This window comes from Trichosurus vulpecula, chromosome 5, assembly GCF_011100635.1.
Source record: "Trichosurus vulpecula isolate mTriVul1 chromosome 5, mTriVul1.pri, whole genome shotgun sequence".
NCBI lineage: Eukaryota > Metazoa > Chordata > Mammalia > Diprotodontia > Phalangeridae > Trichosurus > Trichosurus vulpecula.
The window spans coordinates 46,211,667-46,215,381 of NC_050577.1; the positions used below are offsets into that span (position 1 = coordinate 46,211,667).

The 3,715-nt window shown below is 44.3% G+C and overlaps 1 pseudogene; it reads left to right on the forward strand.

The window, feature by feature from the left end:
• Window positions 1-1,163: 1,163 nt before the first annotated feature.
• Window positions 1,164-2,097, forward strand: LOC118851912 (annotated as a pseudogene).
• Window positions 2,098-3,715: the final 1,618 nt, after the last annotated feature.

Below are 3,715 nucleotides of genomic sequence, written 5' to 3' on the forward strand. Positions count from 1 at the left end.
ACAGGCTAATAAATTCGAGAATATCAAAGAAATGGATAACAACCCAAAAAAGTACAAGATGCTCAAACTAACACATCAAGGTCTGGACAATATACATAGACCCGTATCAGGAGAAATCGGCTAAAGAGCACTGGAGTGCCAAAAGATAACAGAATAAAATGAATTCATGAGCAAAATATCCCAAACTAACTCTTAGCCATGAATATTGCTTTCAAACATAAATGGAGCTGGTAGGCTCTGCAAATTAGTGGACCACAAATTCAAAATGAATCAATAGTATGATGGCTGCCAAAAAAGCTAATGAGATCTTGGACACAGCTTCTAGGAATAAAGGGGTGCTATTTTGCACCTGCTATATTTTGCCCCTGTTAAATCGTATCTGGAACATTGTATTCAATTCTGAGTGCTGCAGTTTAGGAGAGACAGGACAAATTGGAGAATGTTTAGAGAAAGACAACCAGAATGTTGGTGGGCCTTGGGCCCCTACTATATAAGAATCATTTGAAGGAATGTATTGGTAATTAAGGTGGGACTTTTTTTTTTTTTACTGTTTTATCTTTTAGAAATGTTAAAGTAATCAGATGCCTTTGATTAAGCCTTTCTGGGTGTAAAGCCCTAGGCCCACACCCTTTTGCTAACTTGGTACTAAGCCCCAGGCTCACACCCTTTTGCTGATTAGGTGTGAATTCTTTAGGCCCGAACAGGATATAAAAACTCAAAGGTTAGCATGCTGTCTGGTGGCTCTCTCGGCAAGTACGTGCTTCAACCTCCTCTACATATGATACTATGTGCCAGGACCATAGAGGAAAACATGAGGAGGTGGTGGGAGGCACAAGGTCTGCAGCAGAGTCTGTCATCCAGTGGGCTGGAGGAGCTGCCTGGCTGTCTCTTTGCTGGGTCCCTAGGAGATCTCAGCCTTGGAGGAGGTGTTCAGTTTCCCAACAACTTTCCATGGAAAATCAAGGGAAGTGGGCCATGGTTGCCATGAGCAACTTTGAACAGCGGAACACCTTTAGAGAAGCTTGATCAAGGTGCCATCATCATGAGACCCTCCAGATCAGTACTCCAGCAGAGTTCCTCTGTCTTGTCTTGCTCAATCAGTGGAGGCTATCTTTCCATTTCTCCTCAGCCTCCTGGGAAGTAGCAGAAAGCCAGTATTCATAATGGTTGGATTTAAGCCTACAGATGTGCCTCCAACAGCCACCGTAAAGTTCCTTGGGGCTGACACCACTGCCTGCATTGCTGACCTCATCACCTTCTCCCTGGACACAGCCAAAGTCTGGCTGCAGATTCAAGGAGAGAGTCAGGGGGCCATCTGAGCTTCTTCTACCAATGCCCAGTATTGGGGTGTCATGGGCACCATTTTGACCATGGTGAAGACTGAGGGCCCTGGCAGTCTGTACAATGGGCTGGTGGTGGCTGGGTTGCAGTGCCAGAAGAGTTTTGCCACTGTCCACATTGGCCTTTTCACTCTGTCAAGCAGTTCTACACTAGGGACCTGAGCATGCAGGCACTGGGAGCCGTCTCTTGGCAGGCTGCACCACAGGGGCACTGGCAGCGGGTGTAGCCCAACCCACAGATGTGGTAAAGGTACGTTTCCAGGCCCAGGCTTGTGCAGGTGGCAGGTGGAGATACCAGGGTACATTGGATGCCTATAAGACTATTGCCTGAGAGGAGGGCCTTCAGGGCTTATGGCAAGGAACTTTACCCAGTGTTGCCCACAATGCTATCGTCAACTGTGCTGAGTTGGTGACCTATGATCTCATCAAAGATGCCCTCCTGAAGGCCCATCTCATGACTGATGACCTTCCATGACACTTCACATCAGCCTTTGGGACTGGCTTCTGCACTGCCATCATTGCTTCCCCTGTGGTTGTGGTCAAGACGAGATACATGAACTCTGCTGTGGGCTAGTATGCCAGTGCTGGCCACTGCACCCTCACCATGCTTTGGAAGGAGGGACCCCAAGCCTTCTACAAAGGGTTCATGCCTTCCTTCCTCCGCTTGGGCTCCTGGAATGTAGTGATGTTTATCACTTATGAACAACTGAAAGGGGCCCTGATGGCTGCTCGCACTTCCCAGGAAGCTCCTTTCTGAGCCCCTCCTGCTAGCTTTCTGCCTTGTACCTCACTTTGAGTCCAGATACCATCCTGCCTCTCCTCCCCATTTTTCCCCTATTCTTCTCCCCTGCCTTAGCATTGAAGGAATCCCCTCCACTTCCCACTCCACCTTAGCCCCATTTAAACCTTCTCCAGCCCACTTCTGCCATTACACCCTCACCCAGTTCTTAAGGTCCTTCTAATAAAGCCAGACCAGAACCACCCTCCCCAAAAAAACCCAAAAACAAACAAATAAAGAGTCCCCCGGCTTATAAATCTAGATGTTGGAACTTTGTTAAACCCTGGTAACTATGAATTGTGATTTATTGTTTATATTGTTTATATTGTCTCTCTTGGTAATTTGTTTGTATTTGCTCTGAAGTTCAGGTTGCTGGCTTTTCCTCCTGAACTAAGTGAGTTATATTTGTATGTTGGATTAAAGTAAGATTGTTAACCCCTTACAGTTACTTTCCTTAGTAAAGCAGATCAAAAGAACCTGTAGTGGCAGCTTTTGTTGTTGGGCTTGTGTTGGTCTTTCACTCCAAAACAACTGCTAGCTGAATTGTTGTTATAAGGAACAGGGGATGTTTAGCACGGAGAAAAGAAAGCTCAGTGGAGAGTGACTTGTTAGCTGCCTGCAGGTACTTGAAGCATAAGTGGAGGGAGGAAGAGAACAAGTATTTAATAAGCACCTACTATGTGTTAGGCATAGTGCACTATACAAATAATGTCTCATTTGATTCTTCCAAAAACAGTGTGAGGAAGGTGCTATTATCCCCATTTTATAATTGAAGCAACTGAGGCAGACTGAGGTTAAGTGACTTGCTTAGAGATGTATAACTAGTAAGGACTTGAGGCTGCATTTGAACTCAAGTCTTCTTGACTCCAGGCCCAGCACTTTTTCCACTTCACCACCTATCTGTGGGATGACATTTGTTCTATTTGGCTCCAAAAGGCAGAACTGAGAGCAATAGGTAGAATGTAGAAATAGCAACAAAGCAAATTTAGACTTGATTTCAGGAAAAAATTCCTAATAATCACAACTGTCTAAAAAAGGAAAGGATTCTTTTGGGTAGCAGTGGATTATCCCTCATGGGAGGTCTTTATTCAGTGCCTGATGTACCGTTGGTTGAATGTGTTGTAGTGGAGAATCTTTTCCAGGTAAGAGTTGGTCTGGATGGCCAAAGAGCTGTCTTGTAACTTAATTTTTGTCTGTGTTTTTGCCATTAAGTGAATATAGTATTGATCCCTAAACTGAACACAGAAAGTCAAAACTGAGAAAGGAAGTTTTAGATCAATATCATCAGTGAACATGGATAATTGAAGTATGCATGAATACAATCATCTCTGCTATATACATTCTTAAAAAGCACCATGTTATGCAAAATGATGCAATAAAAACCACAAGGCTTATGACAAAAATGGAGTTAAGAGATGTTGCAACAATTTGGCTAGCAGCTGCTGTGGGGGTGAAAGACCAACACAAGTCCGACAACAAGAACGCTGCCAGTACACGTTCTTTGATCTGCTTTACTAAGGAAAGTAACTATAAGGGGTTAACAATCCTACTTTCAATCCAACATACAAATATCATTCACTTAGTTCAGGGGAAAAAG